Source organism: Denticeps clupeoides, unplaced genomic scaffold (genome assembly GCF_900700375.1).
Source record: "Denticeps clupeoides unplaced genomic scaffold, fDenClu1.1, whole genome shotgun sequence".
Lineage (NCBI taxonomy): Eukaryota > Metazoa > Chordata > Actinopteri > Clupeiformes > Denticipitidae > Denticeps > Denticeps clupeoides.
Genome location: NW_021630015.1, coordinates 374,179 through 392,341, shown reverse-complemented (window position 1 = coordinate 392,341; position 18,163 = coordinate 374,179). Strand labels below are relative to the sequence as shown.

Genomic DNA, 18,163 nt, shown 5'->3' with positions numbered 1-18,163 from the left:
GGGGTAGTGATGAGAGATGATGTTCGTGGCGTGAGCGGAGAGCTTTATTTAAATCAGCATGGCCTGAGGTCAGGGGTTATTGGACCGAACGAAACGCCGCCTCGCAGACACTCTAAATGGAAATGAAAGTATTTGAACAGACGGCATGAGAAGTGCGGCTGAAGGAAGGTCCTCGGCGAGACGTGGACTTCAGGGCCACCATCGATCGGTGCTCAGGAGAAAGATGAGCGCAGGAGCAGAGGGAGCAAGAAGCAAATAACAATTGGAGATGAAATGTCTCGGCATCGAGCTGGGCGGCGATCAATGTAAATCCGGTTACGCCGCGTACTTCCATCAGGCCGGGCTCTCTGCATACAAGCTAATGAGCCGTTTTACCGCCGCTTACTGTGGCCCTCAGTATCGGGGTCCAGGCGGTGACCCCTGACCTCACCCTGACTCGCAACCGATATTTACATTTACTCATGTGCACCCTGATCCAAATCAATAAGCAATATTCCGTCGGCGCTGTCTAGACGGTTATTGTTGTTGAGAGTATATACGGGCCGGCCGAGGCGGGGCCTAATATTGAAGCGCGTAGGGGCGGAGGGTGCCAGGGTTGGGGGGTTGAATGGTGGCAGAACGTGAATATGCGTGTAGCAGCTGATGATTTATGAATATTCATCCTTCAGAAGACTAAAAAGTGAAACTCACAAGAGCACAGCACATGGTGCACACAGTGAAATGTGTCCTCTGTATTTAACCATCACCCTTGGTGACAGTGGGCACCATGACAGGCGCCCGGGGAGCAGATGTTGTGGGGACGGGACCTTCATCAAGTGGACCAGAGTGGCACTTTGGTGGGTCGGGATTCGAACTGGCAACCTTCTGGGCCGCTTCTTTAACCAACGCTTCTTAGTCTAACGCTAACACACACGCACATGCACACACACACACACACACACACACACACTGCACTCGTCCAGCACTTAACAAGTCCCAGCATGCTCTATTCCTGACAAGTTGGGCATTATCAGGACTCTTAGTTTTGTAACTCAAAATCTATAGAAACCGAATGAGAATTTCTGGTGTCCTCCTGTAAGTCACTTTGGATAAAAGCGTCTACTACGATGGTAGTAAGTGGGATTTGAACCTGCGTCTCTGTAGTCTTGTGGTTCATAGGCGAGTGTCTAATTATTCATAATTAAATCCCCTGCAGGTCGTATGGATCGTTTTTAAAGAAAAGCAGGAGAAGAGATTTTCTTTCTGCCGCAGATCCGTATTCCTTCATCACCATTTATTTGGTTTTTAATAGCTGACACGCTGCGCTTCATCAGCTGCTAAGTCATTTCATTATTTTCCCGTCCTGCTTCACCCTCTAATTGAGTTTGTAGAAAGCAAATTACAGCAAGAAGGAATCCTGTCAATCTGTCCGCTGCCTTCTATTACAGAACAAGCAGAGATGTTCTACACGCCTGGTCCGTCTGGAAATATTCATACGTGCTTCTGTAGAATGCTGATGTGAAAGTGTAGTGATTGTCACATGTGATACACAGCAGCACAGCACATGGTGAACACAGTAAAATTTGTCCTCTGCATTTAACCATCACCCTTGGTGAGCAGTGGGCACCATGACAGGCGCCCGGGGAGCAGTGTGTGGGGACGGTGCTTTGCTCAGTGGCACCTCGGTGGCACCTTGGCAGATCGGGATTCGAACCGGCAACCTTCTGATTACGGAGCCGCTTCCTTATTATTTCTGCGTTTTTTGTACACATTGTACACCCATTGGAACAGAGAAGAAGATTAAAATCATTTCTGGTGCAATAACGAATTCAACTTATATCGACACCATTTGCTCTCTGTCCCACTTCACCAGAACCACCTTGTAGTCCTGCTGTTCCTCCAAACTGTCCTCACATGTCCTCACATGTGGAGGACATGTTCCGGGAGAAACGTTCCGGGGTGGGCGGTGAGAAGATTACTGCTGGAGGGCCTGATGGGGCCTGAGAAAGAGAATCTTTAATCCTGCTTGTGGGCGGTAATGAACGTTCCTCATCAGAACCCTGTGGGCTCGGTTATGATAGCGCATGGCGCCATCTTCCGGTCATGCGTGGTACTGCAGCGGCGAAAGCCGTTTAAAGTCATTCTAACGTACAAAGGTCTAAAGACACATCCCACCAGTTCTCCACCAGTTCCTTCAGCTTTTATTAACAAAGAGCCGGAGAGAACTCATATTAAAAACCTGAATAATTAGGAAGCGGTCCCATAATCCGTAGGTTGCACGTTCGAATCCACCAAGGGTGATGGTTAAATACAGAGGACACCATTTCACCGTGACACCGTGTGCTGGAGCTGTGGTGTGTCACATGTGACAATCATTTCACTATATGAAATATCATTTTGAACATTTTGCTATATTTTCAAAAAACGCTTCTCTGTCAATAAATAAAGACAATAAAATCGGTTTCTCAATTCATGGCTCCTTAATTCTTTATTCCACCTTGGCCCTGACAGACGTTCATTCCTGTAAAAAGAGCGCCAGCCACTCCCAAGATGGCGGCTCTGTTGACGCACTCACGGCCATAGACCGCGGCATGTAGTGTGTAAATATCTGTGGGCTAACGCGACATCTTGTGTATATACAGTACAGGCCAAAGGTTAGACACACCTTCTCATTCAATGTGTTTTCTTTATTTTCATGACATTTACGTTGGTAGATTCTCACTGAAGGCATCAAAAACTATGAATGAACACATGTGGAGTTCTGTACTTAACAAAAAGTGAAGACCTGACCTCCACAGTCACCGGACCTGAACCCAATCCAGATGGTTTGGGGTGAGCTGGACCAACAAGTGCTAAACACCTCTGGTGTTGAACTCCTTCAAGACTGTTGGAGAAGCATTTCAGGTGACGACCTCTTGAAGCTCATTGAGAGCAAAGAAACTAGAAACTGTGCAAGAAACTGTGCAAAGCAGTAATCAGAGCAATGAAACTAGAATATAAACATGTTTTCACTTATTTCACCTTTTTTGTTAAGTACATAACTCCACATGTGTTCATTCATAGTTTTGATGCCTTCTGTGAGAATCTACCAACGTAAATGGTCATGAAAATAAAGAAAACACGTTGAATGAGAAGGTGTCCAAACGTTTGGCCTGTACTGTATATCTGTGTGTTGAATGCGACATCTAGTGTGTATATATCTGTGTGTTGAATGCGACATCTAGTGTGTATATATCTGTGGTATCCAAGGCGGCCATCGGTCGCGCATGCGCAGAAGAGCGGAAGCGGCGCCGGACAAAGAGGAAGCGCGTAGCTTGTTTAAAGGGATCCATAGTGCTCCACACGCCGAGTCTCTCCTCGTCCAGCGTGGGTTTTACTCTGGAGTCTCCGCACCGTGCGCGCTGTGGTGACACCGGGGACCCGTTGAACCGGACGGCGCAGGTTGGTTGGCAGAAGTTCCGCGCGGGATACTCGCCGGCTGTTAGCTACCATGCTAACCGTGTAGCTGAAGCACAACAATGGGCGACGTGTCCCTTCTTACTGACTCCCACTGATGCAGGGCATCCTGGTGGTCCTGCTGGCATATCCAAACACAGCCAGAGCTGCGGATCAGTCATGTGACTACGATTTACGATGAAAGTGATTGTTTTTTGTCTTTGTGAAACGCTGCAGCACAGCACACAGTGTAACGCGGTCATGTGCACACCTCACCCATTCAGACATACTGTGGGTATGGGCTGTATAAGAAATAAACGAGGATGTGATGGCGTCAGTTGGAGAGGCGGGGCCGGATTAGTGAGGTCGGTTGGAGGGGCGGGGCCGGATTAGTGAGGTCGGTTGGTGGGGCGGGGCCGGATTAGTGAGTTCGGCTGGCGGGGTGGGTTGAATTAGTGAGGTCGGTTGGTGGGGCGGGGCCGGATTAGTGAGGTCGGTTGGAGGGGCGGGGCCGGATTAGTGGAGTTCGGCTGGCGGGGGTGGGTGAATTAGTGAGGTCGGTTGGTGGGGCGGGGCCGGATTAGTGAGGTCGGTTGTGGGGCGGGTTGAATTAGTGAGGTCGGTTGGTGGGGCGGGTTATTAAACCGTCTCGCCGTGTCTCGTTTGTCCACCAGGCGTCCCGCTCTGCTGATGACTCTGGCTGAGACGTTGAGGAAACTCCATCTTCTGCCACTGCTGAGCGCTTCGTTCAGGAGGAACGTCCACTCGGTCCGGACGTTTAAGACCCGTCGGTGCTGACTGGACTGTGGGGCGCTCCCTCTCATCACCCAGACAGCTTTTCCTGGCTTTGCTGCCACGGCGCCCAGTCTGAGCTCTACGTCCTTCATCCACCTTTCCCAGAAGCTTCTGGAACGGCCAGACATGCGGAGCAGAGGTACTGCGTGGAATACGCCAAGCGAGGCACCGCAGGCGCAAGAAGTGCAAAGACAGATCGTGAAGGGCCTGGTGCGCATCGGCAAGATCGTGCACCAACCCTTCAGCGAGTCTGCTGGCGAGATGAAGGAGGTGTACCACGTCAAGTGCATCTTCGAGAAGCTGGAGCGCGCCAGGGCCACCACCAGAAGATCGAGGACCTCACTGAGCTGGAGGGCTGGGAGGAGCTTCAGGACGAAGACAAGGAGCCTCATCAACAAGCACGTGTCCGGTGGGTGACGTTCTCTCAGAATTCCCTCTTCCGTCCGGCGCACTTTCATCTAAACGGTTTCTCCTTTTCTCCTCCAGACCTCGCCGCCAAAGTTTAATTCCACTCCAAAGAAAGAAAGTCCAGGCCAAACTGAAACAACCAGTGGACAGGTGACGTCTCCGGCTGGGGACCCGTCTTGTCAACGCCCCCGCAAATTCTCGGGCTTTACGGGTAAGAGGCGCGGTCCAGAAGATGGTTGCGAGTTGTTGTTCCGTCTGGTCACCGTCTGTCCTTGCAGCCGCCAAGGCCGGCCCCTCCCCCGCCAAGCCCGCCCCGGCAGGCTCGCCCTCTCCGCCCAGCTCTGCGAGGCCGCGCACAGGGACTGCCTCCTGCGGAGTTCCGCAAGCTCTGCGCCATGGTGGCCGAGGTGTCCAGCTACAACAGCAAGACCCAGATCATCCAGGACTTCCTCAGGAGGGGCAGCGGAGGAGGTGAGGAGGAGGACGTTCCGTCCCGGGCCCCTCCCGAAGCCGCGGCCCTCACAGTAACTCACCTGTACCCTCCCCAGACAAGTTCCGGGGGGACCTGTACCTCACGGTGAAAGCTGCTGCTGCCGGGCGTGGTGAAGAGCGTCTACAACCTGAACGACAAGCAGATCGTGAAGCTCTTCAGCCGCATACTGAACAGCAATCAGGAGGAGATGGTGCGGGACCTGGAGCAGGTGAGGACGTTTCCCATCATGCCTCTGGAGTTTGACGTTCCTCGGAGAACGATCGTGACGTCTTTTCATCTTCTCTTCCTGTGAAGGGCGACGTCTCTGAGACCGTCAGGATCTTCTTGAAGCCAGCAAGTCCTTCCCACCTGCAGCCAAGAGTCTGCTGACCCTGCAGGAGGTGGACGCGTCTCTGGTCCGCCTCTCCCAGCTCACCAAGGAGGACGAGCAGCAGAAGGAGCTGCAGGACCATCGCCAAAAAGTCCGAGCTGCTCACAGGAAGCGTGCCGAGCTCGTACATCTACGCGGCTTCATGGTCCTCGTCCTCTGTTTCAGGTGCACAGGGAACGATCTGAAGTGCATCATCAGACTGGTGAAGCACGACCTGAAGATCAACTCTGGAGCCAAGCAGTGGTAAGTCTCCCGCTGCGGCCTGAACGTGAAGGTCCGCAGGTCCTCATCCAGACTAAATCCTGTCCGCAGCCTGGACGCCGTGGACCCCAACGCCTACGACGCCTTCAAGGCGTCGCGCAACCTGGGCGACGTGGTGGAGCGGGTGCTGCGGAACCAGCAGGACGCCGGCAACGGAACCGGGCCCAGGAAGGTCCTCAGCGTGGAGGCGTCGCTCATGACGCCGGTGCAGCCCATGCTGGTCAGTCCCCGCGACCTCCGACCTCGGCGGCCGGTGAGAGCGGCGCGGTTAAGCGTGTGTGTGTGTGTGTGTGTGTGTGTGTGTGTGTGTGTGTGTGTGGGCAGGCGGAAGCGTGTAAGTCCGTGGACTACGCCATGAAGAAGTGTCCCAACGGGATGTACTCGGAGATCAAGTACGACGGCGAGCGCGTCCAGGTCCACAAGAGCGGAGACACCTTCAGCTACTTCAGCCGCAGCCTGAAGCCCGTCCTCCCCCACAAGGTCCGCCCACGGCTCCGCCCCACCGTGGCTCCGCCCCCTCCTCCGCCCCCTCCTCCACCGTTCTCGTGTCTTCTCTACGCAGGTGGCCCATTTTAAAGAGTTCATTCCCCTGGCGTTCCCCGGCGGCCACAGCATCATCCTGGACGCCGAGGTGCTGCTCATCGACACCAACACCGGGAAGCCGCTGCCGTTCGGGACGCTCGGCGTGCACAAGGTAACGGGGACGGCCGCCGGTCCCCACGGCCCCGGGGTCCTGCAGGCGCCGTGACGCGGGTTCCGCCTGTCTGTTGCAGAAAGCCGCGTTCCAGGACGCCAGGTCTGCCTCTTCGTCTTCGACTGCATCTACTTCAACGGCGTCAGTCTGATGGACAAGTAGTTCTCCCGCGGCCTCTGATTTATTTACATTTACCAGACACCGTATCCAGTAGTTACAGGGACAGTCCCCCCCTGGAGACACTCAGGGTTAAGTGTCCTGCTCAGGGACACGATGGTAGTAAGTGGGATTTGAACCCGGGTCTTCTGGTTCATAGGCGAGTGTGTTACCCACTAGGCTACTACCACCCATACTTAGGACGGAACCTGGAAGAACCTGCCTGGAACGGTTCCGGTTCTCACCGCTGCACGCGGAACGTGACGTCTGTGGTGTAGAACGTTACATCGCTTCTCTCTGACGTTTCCTCCCAAGGCCTCTCTGGAGCGAGGAAGTTTCTCCCATGACCAACATGGGGGAGGTGGCCCAATCGGATCCTCTTCTCCGAGATGAAGCACGTGACTGTGAGTCCGACCTCCTCTTCCTGCTGACCAGCCACGGCCTCGTTTAACCTCCACATTCCACAGTTTGAAATAACCACCTAAACCCAGATGGAAGCAGCGTTTCACCAGAACTTTTCGGTGACTGTGCTGCAGATCAAGTGTTTCCATCCCGGAAGTTCTGTGGTAAATCTGCGGTGTTTCTGCTCCACAGCGAGCAGCGGACCTGGCTGAGATGATCACCCGGGTCATCAGGGAGGGACTGGAGGGTCTCGTGCTGAAGGACATCAAGGTTGGACACCTCTAGTGGTTCCACATTTTAACCGCAGGTAGAAAGAACGAGTTTAGTTGTGAAGTTGTGGGTCTTCGCAGGGAAATTATGAGCCAGGGAAGCGGCACTGGCTGAAGGTGAAGAAGGACTATTTAAACGAAGGCGCCATGGGCGACACGGCCGACCTGGTGGTGCTGGGCGCGTTCTACGGAAAAGGGTCCCAATGGTGAGCAAAAACACCTGTACCCCGAGAGGGGGCGGGCTTAGTACCTGCAGGGCCGTGATTGGCTGCGTCTCTCGTCATCAGGAGGCATCATGTCCAGCTCCTGATGGGCTGCTACGACCCGGAGTCCCGGAAGTGGTGCACGGTGACCAAGTGCTCCGGCGGATACGACGACGCCACGCTGGCCAGGCTGCAGAAGGAGCTGGACGTGGTTAAAATCAGCAAGGTGAGGGGAGGCGGGGCCAGGACGCTGGGGCGGGACAGAAAACGTCACCGCTTTTATTCTCTGTTGCTGTTCAGGATCCCGGCAAAGATCCAGGCTGGTTAAAAAATCGTGAAGAATTATTACCCGGATTTCCTGATCCGGGATCCGGAGGTGAGGAGGGCGCCAGGTTGGGATTACTTCTGCCGTTTCCACCGGAACGTGTAAAAATAATCGTGGTGTTTGTGCGGATCAGACGGCCACGGTGTGGGAGATCACGGGGGCGGAGTTCTCCAGTCCGAAATGCACACGGCCGACGGCATCTCCATACGCTTCCGCGCTGCACGCGTATCCGCGACGACAAGGACTGGAAGACGGCGACCAACCTCCCCCAGCTGAAGGTGGGATTTTCCCATCGAACGTCCTGAGGTTCCATCTCTCACAGGGTGGTCGTAGCCTAGCGGGTAACACACTCGCCTACGAACCAGAAGACCCGGGTTCAAACCCACTTACTACCATCGTGTCCCTGAGCAGGACACTTAACCCTGAGTGTCTCCAGGGGGGGACTGTCCCTGTAAATACTGATTATAAGTCCCTCTGGATAAGGACGTCTGGTAAATGCTGTAAATGTGATTGTCTTTTCCACCAGGAACTTTATCGGCTGTCCAAGGAGCGCTGTGACTTCGAGGTGAGCGCGGACCAGACCAGCGGGGACAAGGACGATAAGAGCTCCTCCAGCGGGGGCAGTCCCCCCCCCACCACGTCCCGCCAGGCCCCCAGCGCCGCCAAAGCCGGTAAGCTGCTGCCCTGTCCAGATCTTCACCAGGAGAGGTTCTTCCCCAGAACCGCTGATTCTGGCATGTTCCACCGCAGCTCCGCGGGCGAAGGCGGCGAAGACGGAACCGCGCACCCCAGCCGGGAAGAGGAAGGCGGTCGCCGAGGACAACGCCGCTAAAAAGGTCCGCGTGGCCGGTCCGCGCGCCTCCACGTCCTCGGACCGCGCGCCCGTCCCGTCCAGGTGAAGACGGCCGAGACGGGGCACAGCAACGGAAAAGCCGACAGACGAGTCCTGCGGAGCCGGAGAAGGTGAGAGCGTCCCGGCAGGTTCTTCACGTCCTCCTGGTCCTCCAGGCGCCGTCACGCCGTCTGCTGTCTCTCCCCAGACGCTGCTTGGACATCTTCAGCGGCGTGAAGCTCTACCTGCCGCAGTCGGCCCCCGACTTCGACAAGGCTGCGGCGCTACTTCGTGGCGTACGACGGGGACCTGGTGCCGGAGTACGACGCCGCCGCCGCCGCCACTCACACGCTGGCCGCGCCGGAGCAGGACGGCCGCGCCCAGCACGTAAGCGCTGCCTGGATCTGGCAGTGCATCCGCCAGGAGGAGAGTGGTCCCGCCCTGCTGAGGAGAACCGAGAAGAACGTCTGACTGCAATAACACCAGAAATCAAGTGTCCTTCTGAACGTCACGTAAACCAGAACCTGGTGCTTCATCATCTTCATATCGCCACTTTTTAAACGACTGGCCCACGTGCCGCGGTGTCGTCTACGGTTGTATTTATTTTTTAGTCTGGGTCAGGAACCCGAACGTGGGTTCCGTAGGTTCTGGAGAACTGGTCCTCTGTGGGGCTTCTGGAATCGGAAGTGTCTGTGTGGCGCCCGCCAGGTGGCGCCAGCAGCAGCGCGGTTCACTTTTAAACGCGAGATTTAGCTAAATTACTGTCATTTCTTTTCTAACCACTACAACTCAACAGGACGTTCAGAGCGACGAACAGCGTTTAAATAAAATGGCGGATGTGACGCGTCTCGGTTGGAAATTGTGAAATAAAAGAAGTCACTAAAAATCTTTTCCTGACTTGTCGTCTGTGACGTCACGGAAGGCCGGTATCGGTCAGGTGTGGAACAATTCAAATTTTATGTCACAAACACGGTCATACACGGTATGATATGCAGTGAAATGCTTTTAGCGACTGCTATAGACCTCAGTGTTGCAAATATTGCAAGTAAGCAATGAACCATCGGAGGGCTTTTAACGTTTAAAGTCTAGACTGGATGTGTGTTGCAGATCTCCAGAGTTTAATTCTTCCCAGTCAAAATGTTCCGAAATCCACAACGAAACTCTTCCTGGCCGCAGTTTTCCTGCCGGACATCCGCGACGTTACTGTCGCCAGGAGCGATGACGTCACGGGTCACATGAATATGAATAGTCTACCTCCCTCACCAGGAGAAACTTACAATGCGCTTCTTCCCTTCACAATATTAATTTCCCGTATCCGTGATCTTTATTTACCATTTTGACTATTGAGAATATAGTTTTGACCTGTGTGTGTGTGTGTATTATAACTATATTTAAAATGAATTACAGAGCGGAGTGTGGTTTCAGGTGAAAATCACCTCTTCAAAAATTCATGAGCCATCGTCATGTTTCTCTATTCAATATTAAATGTTGTACATTTTACTCTATATATATATAATATATAATATATGATATAATATATATATAATATACAATATATGATAATATTTTCCTTGTTATTAAAATGTAAAGTTCAATGTTCAAATAATCCACTTTAATTGCTAATGATATTTTTAATAGGCCAGTCTGCTGGTCCTCAGGTGTCAAAGAATGACGTGGACAACTGACCTTGTTCCTAATACTATTAAAATGACCGGAGAAGACCGGCCCGTCCTTTTATTTTACGATAAATACCGACTGTTACTGCCACGTTCCGGAACGTTCTGCTCACCCTGGCTGGATATCGGAGCGCTCAGTCCATAAATATTCCTAATCAGCGCATACAGAGATTATTATAATCTCGCACCCGACCAAAATCTCTGGCCGGAACAGCAGATAACGGCCTGGAGGTGACCCTTGACCTGATCCAGAGGCGTCTTCTATCAGTTCCCTGTTGGACTTTGGTTCTTCAGCAGCTCATCATCAGCTGGGTTCCTGAATCCTCACCATGGACACCTGTTTACGAGGCAGGCGAAGGGCTCGGCCCTGGCAACCATTTCCATGGTGCCACCAATGCAGACCTCACCAGCAGCTCATGCAGCAGCGTCGGTGACAAAAAATTGAAACGAATTGTTCCCGAATTGTTCGAAAAGCATGAAATAAACTTCGGACACCATTCTGACATTGAGACTTTTATTAATTCTCTACTGGACACATCCTGAAAGCTGAAGGCACCAGGGAGGAGTGAAGATCTGGGCCAGCAGCGTGGAGAACCTCTACTGGTTCCACCTACAGCAAACACATCTTCCCCCTTCTGTTTGCCGAGTGGAACAGACCCAACCTGGACACACACACAGCCTATCACGCGATTATTTACCGACTTATCAAGCTCGATTAAATCTTCAGAAATGTCACCTGAAACCAAAACACCAGAAGGAAGTTCTACACAGAGAGAGTAAAAATGGAACGGGCGTGGCCTTCTTTCCATAACCAAATCGATGTAAAACGCACCGGCCCGGAGCGTCCCCTCCCGCTCCTCAGACGTAGTCCTTCGGTCGTAGCCGGCACCGGCGGAGACGCGGGCCGGACAGCGCCGACTTGGGCGCTTTGTACTTCCTCTCCCGCGGCGGGCAGGTGCAGCCACAGCATGGCCCCGCCCCAGGACCAGCACGGCGGCCGCCGCCCAGCCAGGTAGATGGAGGCGCCCAGCTCCCGGCGCATGGGCTCGGGGGTCAGCCGCGCTGTAGAAGTCTCTGATGACGCGATTGGCCGACACAGGACGCCGGGACCAGCTGCAGGACGCCGGAGAGAGGACGAGCATCACGCCCGAGACGATCATGGTCTTGGCCCTTGGCGCCCTCGTCCTCGATGCAGTTGGTGCACTGGGCTCCCATGATGGAGATGAGGAGGCCCAGCAGGCCAGGATGATGGAGATGACGGTCCATGGCGCGGGCCGCCCTGCAGGTCGGAGCTGAGCGCCAGCATGGAGTCGTAGATCTTGCACTGCATCTGGCCCGGTGCTCTGCACCACGCAGTTTCATCCACAGGGCCCTCCCAGGTGATCTGCGCCGTCACGATGTTGGCGCCGACGAAGGCCGACACCATCACATGGGCAGGGCGCAGGCCACGATGCCCAGGATCCAGCCCAGCGCGCCCAGGGCGATGCCACCCATCTCCAGTCCCATCGACATGGTGCCCGGCCGGCTGGAAGCTGCGAGTGAAGCTCTTCTGCTCGGGTTCCTGCTGAAGTATCCCGGGAGGCGGAACCCTCGTGACATCACCCGAGGACGGGCGGAGGAGCGGTTTAGGATTTCACCTCCTCTACCGCGGCCACGCCCCTGTTTCATCTCCATCACTGAATAAATAGAAGGTCTGCGTGGTGTTCGGCCTGTTCTGCTCCATACTTCCGTTATTTTAAAAAAGAGCCAATCGAATCGATCAATTGCAGATTCATTAAATAAACTAACAGTGAAGTGATGTTTTTTTTTTTTTCTTTCAAATGATAAACTGAGCAGCAGCCCGCGGCTCAGAAAGGGGACAAACGAAGACTTTACTTCTCTTCCTCCCATTCATCACGCCGAGCAGAACATTGGAGAACTACAGGGAGTGCAGAATTATTAGGCAAGTTGTATTTTTGAGGAATAATTTTATTATTGAACAACAACCATGTTCTCAATGAACCCAAAAAACTCATTAATATCAAAGCTGAATGTTTTTGAAAGTAGTTTGTATTTTCAGCTATTTTAGGGGGATATCTGTGTGTGCAGGTGACTATTACTGTGCATAATTATTAGGCAACTTAACAAAAAACAAATATATACCCATTTCAATTATTTATTTTTACCAGTGAAACCAATATAACATCTCCACATTCACAAATATACATTTCTGACATTCAAAAACAAATCAGCGACCAATATAGCCACCTTTCTTTGCAAGGACACTCAAAAGCCTGCCATCCATGGATTCTGTCAGTGTTTTGATCTGTTCACCATCAACATTGCGTGCAGCAGCAACCACAGCCTCCCAGACACTGTTCAGAGAGGTGTACTGTTTTCCCTCCTTGTAAATCTCACATTTGATGATGGACCACAGGTTCTCAATGGGGTTCAGGTCAGGTGAACAAGGAGGCCATGTCATTAGTTTTCTTCTTTTATACCCTTTCTTGCCAGCCACGCTGTGGAGTACTTGGACGTGTGTGATGGAGCATTGTCCTGCATGAAAATCATGTTTTTCTTGAAGGATGCATACCACTGCTTGAAGAAGGTGTCTTCCAGAAACTGGCAGTAGGACTGAGAGTTGAGCTTGACTCCATCCTCAACCCGAAAAGGCCCCACAAGCTCATCTTTGATGATACCAGCCCAAACCAGTACTCCACCTCGAGTCGGACTGGAGCTCACTGCCCTTTACCAATCCAGCCACGGGCCCATCCATCTGGCCCATCAAGACTCACTCTCATCAGTCCATAAAACCTTAGAAAAATCAGTCTTGAGATATTTCTTGGCCCAGTCTTGACGTTTCAGCTTGTGTGTCTTGTTCAGCGGTGGTCGTCTTTCAGCCTTTCTTACCTTGGCCATGTCTCTGAGTATTGCACACCTTGTGCTTTTGGGCACTCCAGTGATGTTGCAGCTCTGAAATATGGCCAAACTGGTGGCAAATGGCATCTTGGCAGCTGCACGCTCGACTTTTCTCAGTTCATGGGCAGTTATTTTGCGCCTTGGTTTTTCCACACGCTTCTTGCGACCCTGTTGACTATTTTGAATGAAACGCTTGATTGTTCGATGATCACGCTTCAGAAGCTTTGCAATTTTAAGAGTGCTGCATCCTTCTGCAAAATATCTCACTATTTTTGACTTTTCTGAGCCTGTCAAGTCCTTCTTTTGACCCATTTTGCCAAAGGAAAGGAAGTTGCCTAATAATTATGCACACCTGATATAGGGTGTTGATGTCATTAGACCACACCCCTTCTCATTACAGAGATGCACATCACCTAATATGCTTAATTGGTAGTAGGCTTTCGAGCCTATACAGCTTGGAGTAAGACGACATGCATGAAGAGGATGATGTGGACAAAATACTCATTTGTCTAATAATTCTGCACTCCCTGTACATTCCAGATAAGACGTTCTGAGCCACTTCAGCCACGTGAAAGTAAAAGCTGAGGTCCATCAGGGTTCTAGCTGCATCCCAGGTAACTTCCTGGATGGATTCAGGACACAAGTTTCTCACAAAGTCACGTTAATAAGGCATTTAACTGGACTTTATTTCCAGCAGGACTGCGCTGTGAAGCTTTATAAACGCCGCTATCGTGCTAGATTAGATAAGATTTAGTATGTTTGTGTTTTATTTCCACGTCTGATACAGAAAAAAGCAGATAAATGATCAATCAACTACTGATCATTTGATCCGAATATCACCTTCCCCATTCAGAGAAAGGAGGAAATGAAAGTAGGAAGCGACCTTCTCACCCTCTTCATCTCTTTTAAATGCTTTAATTCAACTCATTATTCATCCAGTCACATTTCCCTTAAAAGCGAGTGACGTTTACTCTGGTACATTTACGAAGAGCAGGTTTACGGCGCCATACTTTACTTTATTTCTGCCAGTAGATCGAACACGTTTCACCATTCGCACGTCGTTTAGCAGTTTTATTTAATAGATCAATTATATTTACATATATTACACGCTCAGATTTAGTCCATTAATCACTACAAATCAAACTTCAATAAGTTGTTATTACTATTATTGTTAGGAAATAATAGAATTAACACACGGCACTAGCATTAGTCTGAATACATAATTTCTAATAAAGAAATGAGATATTCTAATCCAACGGTTGCTCAGTACTCAGTAGTTTTATCACTACATACTGTACTCTTACTTGAGTAAAATTTGTAATGACTACTTTTCACTTTATAACTCCACTCATATTTGAGTAAAATATTTGGCTACTCTACCCACCTCTGGTTAAACATGAAGTCAGTTATGAAGTATATTGAATAGATTTAAATACAAATGAACAGAACATGATCCTTAGTTTTACAGTATGTTTTGATGGGCGAATAAATTACGAATCTTGGCCAATAATAATTTACTGACTTGAAATGAAACATTAAATGTGCTCACGTGACAGTACTGAGAGATCAACGTTATCCACGTCTCACCACCTCAACATACCTGGTACGAATTACAACGTCTACGCTGCTTTTAACCTCCAACTACGGAATTATCCAATCTGCAGACGTCCACGTATCCAGCAGGACTCGTGAGTCCTTTTTTATTGAAGTGCAGTATATGAATATATATATATATATACATGTACAGTGAGTAATTATACACGTGTAATGGATTAGAACAAAATGAGATCAAAATGATTCCACCGAACATGTAAAAAGCTGTAAAAATATATATATGTATAAATACATTTTAAAAGATCAAATCCATCATGACAAAGAGTCTGAGATGAATGAGAAAAATTTGCATATAAAATGTAAAAAATGTGACCGGCTCAGATTCCTCCCAGTCAGTCGAGGTCAGAGGTCAGACGTAGTCCCTCCGACTGTACGTGCTGGGCGCTACGGATTGGTTGGCGGTGTAGGCCGTGCGGGCGGGGGGCAGGTACTTCCCCTGCTTGTCCTGGGGGGGGGCAGCTGCAGCAGAGGATGGCCCCGCCCAGCAGCAGCAGGGCGGCGGCCGCCCAGCCCAGGTAGAGCGACGCCCCGATCTCCATCTTCTGGGCGTCGGGCACCACCGGGCTGTAGAACTCCCTGACGATGGTGTGGGCCGACCAGGAGACGGGGACGATCTGCAGGACGGCGGCGGTGATGAAGGACGCGCCCGCCGCGATCATCACGCGCGCCTTCGCCGCCTCGTCCGCCACGCAGTTGGTGCACTTGGCGCCCACGACGGACACCATCAGCGCCAGGGCGCCGAGCACGATGGCGACCACGGTGAGGGCCCGGGCCGCCTGCAGGTCCTGCGGCAGCGCCAGCATGGAGTCGTACACCTTGCACTGCATCTGGCCCGTGCTCTGGAACACGCAGCTCATCCAGATGCCCTCCCAGTACACCTGCGCCGTCACGATGTTGCTGCCGATGAACGCCGTCACCCGCCACATGGGCAGGGCGCAGCAGAGGACGCTCAGGGTCCAGCCCAGGACGGAGAGGGCCACCCCGACCAGCTCCAGAGCCAGCGCCGCCATCCTCAGCGAGGAACCCGCCGCTGGCGCCAGGGCTCTTATACCCGCCGGTCAGGTGCTCCCGGCCTGATTAGGTTCTGGCCGGGCATTGGGCGGGCGGGCGTGCCTCTGTTTGAGTTTCGCCGTGCGCTGTCCTGTTTATTGAGCGCGCCGGTTAATGAGTTGCCAGGCCGCCGGCCGGCTAATGGTTTACCAGCGCGAATGTAGGCCAGCGCCGGGGCAGGTACCGGCTCGTAATGGCTAATTATTGAACGTCCCGCCACTCGGAGGGTTCTCGCCGCTCACCCACCGTCACCAGCCTGACCCCAGCTGACCTCGAGGAACGCTCTGGTAATGGCCGTTTATGACCGTAGCCAGGTGAGGGGCGTGGCCTCGGCCTGCAGTACTGGAATTTCTGGCCCGATCTGATTTGGCCGTCACCTTCATGTCACCGTGACTTGACACGACACGTAATTCGCTGCCGTTCAGATGTTCTCCAGGTTCTTCACTTTCGCTCGTCTCCTCCTCCGCCTCCACCAGCCTGGGACGGACTGGACCGGTTCCAGGACCGGAGCGGTTATCTGTTGCCGTTATCGCCGCCGCTCGCTCTGTATTGACACTAATAACAAGCAATCATGTATGCGGCCGATAAGATAAGCCGCCGCCAGCCTCCACCTGAGATTGTTTGTCTTTCGGAAACAATTCGCAGTGGACCACAGTGGACCACAGTGGACGCGACTCTTCCTACGCTGGAGTATTTACCGAGTAAACGGGAGTAAAGTTATTTTTACCCAGAAACCCCTCTCAGGGCGGAGAGGAACAGATTTAACCGTCACGTCTCTGACGGATCATATTCCCGAGAATCTGCGCAGAGGAAATATCGACTCTAGTCAGTTTGATTGACAGGAGAACGGATTACAGACAAATGATAAAAAATTCGTGCTGCCCCGCCCCTGACTTTTAACTGGCTGCAGGTTGTTCATTAATATTCATTTTCCAGTCTGCAGAAACAGAACAAGCAATGTAGTAAAAAGTTACTGTAATCACGGTGCCGTACATGAGCAGGGGACAAAAGATGGGGGGAGACTCTCCAGTTCGTTTGCATATTTCACACCGTTTGGTGCGAAATATGAGGAATCTGGAGGAATTTCACTGCATTTTCATTTTCATTTATGGCATTTACCAGACGTCCTTATCCAGAGCGACTTAAAATCAGTAGTTACAGGGACAGTCCCCCCCCTGGAGACACTCAGGGTTAAGTGTCCTGCTCCGGGACACGATGGTAGTAAGTGGGATTTGAACCTGGGTCTTCTGGTTTGTAGGCGAGTGAGTTACCAAAAACAACAACAACATTTATTTCTTATACAGCTCATAACCACATACAGAATGTCTCAATGGGCTTTGACAGTTACCCACTAGGCTACTACCACCAAGCATTGAATGACTGCAACTTCCCATCTTCACATGGTGCTGCATCCAGATGGACCATCACATGGTGGAAACATGCTCTTCAGACGTTCGGGATGCTGGTGTCCAGCTGGTGTTTGGACTGTGTTACACATGGACGTAAATTCATCTGACGGTTTTGAAATATCGTTTTTTTCTGTACTGTCCAACCTTTTGTGAGTTGGGGTGGAATTTTATGAAGACGCTTGTGAGCGGAGCTCTTCTGGACTACATCTCCGCTTATCTACAAAGTGGCTGGACAGCTGGGCCATGAAAACGTGATGTGGTGTAGAAATCCTGAGGCTCCACACTGCAAAATATCCTCAAGTCAATGTCCCTCTGTTATCTGTTTTTACGTGACAACGGGTTTCATGCTGGCTTATCTATATAATACACTCACACACACACAACACACACTCACACGCACTCACACACACACACACTCACACACACACACGCACTCACACACACACACACACACACTCACACGCACACACACACCACACACACTCACACGCACTCACACACTCACACACACACACACTCACACACACTCACACACACACACAACACACACACCACACACCACACACACTCACACACACACACCACACCACACACACACACAACACACACTCACACACACTCACACACACTCACACACACTCACACACACTCACACGCACTCACACACACTCACACACACTCACACACTCACACACACATCATCCGGCTCCCCTGATGAATGTGGCTTTGTTCTGAATTTTGAAAAATGCAAATAACGTGTCACAAATGCAAAAATGCACAGGTGACGGGTGTCAGGGTGAAACTGGGAGTCTCTTCTATGCAGAATTATTTATCTGGGCGCCTGCGGACATAAATCAGAACTGGTCGTCGTTTACCATGTTTACAAACAAATCG

The 18,163-nt window shown here is 51.6% G+C and overlaps 3 pseudogenes; 1 reads left to right on the top strand and 2 right to left on the bottom strand.

Moving 5' to 3' along the window:
- Positions 1 to 4,104: 4,104 nt before the first annotated feature.
- Positions 4,105 to 9,070, top strand: LOC114780449 (DNA ligase 3-like; annotated as a pseudogene).
- A 2,086-nt stretch (positions 9,071 to 11,156) lies between these two features.
- On the bottom strand, positions 11,157 to 11,810 carry LOC114780447 (claudin-3-like; annotated as a pseudogene).
- A 3,105-nt stretch (positions 11,811 to 14,915) lies between these two features.
- Positions 14,916 to 15,832, bottom strand: LOC114780400 (claudin-4-like; annotated as a pseudogene).
- Positions 15,833 to 18,163: the final 2,331 nt, after the last annotated feature.